The sequence below is a fragment of the Pteropus alecto genome, unplaced genomic scaffold (genome assembly GCF_000325575.1).
Source record: "Pteropus alecto unplaced genomic scaffold, ASM32557v1 Scaffold11848, whole genome shotgun sequence".
In the NCBI taxonomy this organism is placed as follows: domain Eukaryota; kingdom Metazoa; phylum Chordata; class Mammalia; order Chiroptera; family Pteropodidae; genus Pteropus; species Pteropus alecto.
The window spans coordinates 1-525 of record NW_006442062.1 but is presented as its reverse complement, the minus strand read 5'-3'; the positions used below and the strand labels follow the sequence as shown (position 1 = coordinate 525).

Sequence of the window (525 nt, the reverse complement as noted above, 5' to 3'; positions counted from 1 at the left end):
CTCCATCATCGTATCTTTAAGCTGGAGTCCGTCTGTTGTGCACTCGTGTTTATACAGTAGCGTGAGCTCCCTGAGTGGAGGCGGACTCAGATTTCTCTCTTTTTTTTTTAACCGTCTACAGCACCTGGTCTTCCTAGGTGGTCTCCCATCCAAGTACTAACCAGGTCCAACCCTGCTTAGCTTCCGAAATCAGATGAGATCAGGCGTGTTCAGGGCGGCATGGCCTTAGACAGCAGACTCAGACTTGTTTCCATTCCTCCAGCTTCCAGGCACATCACGCATGACTAGACATGATCTCTTTCCAGCTGGTCAGGCTGTGCCCCTGTCCACAACACCTCACACCTCTCCCGTAGGAGCAGGAGGTTGAGAGCTGAGTGCCTGGAAGAGGGGTGGGGGCGGGGAGTGGCGCCTCAGTGGCCTGTGCTCAGGCATGAGACCCTTGCCTCCCACAGCATAAATTCTGGCACCGCCAGCGTGTATGTGAGGACCAGAGCCAGCCATGTGGCTCACATGTGCCTTCATGCT

General features: G+C 54.9%; 1 non-coding gene across 1 annotated transcript; it reads right to left on the bottom strand.

The window, feature by feature from the left end:
- Positions 1–112: 112 nt before the first annotated feature.
- LOC112486135 lies at positions 113–231 on the bottom strand. The gene has a single exon (XR_003048638.1). It is a non-coding gene; the product is annotated as a 5S ribosomal RNA (ribosomal RNA).
- Between the last annotated feature and the right edge of the window lie 294 nt (positions 232–525).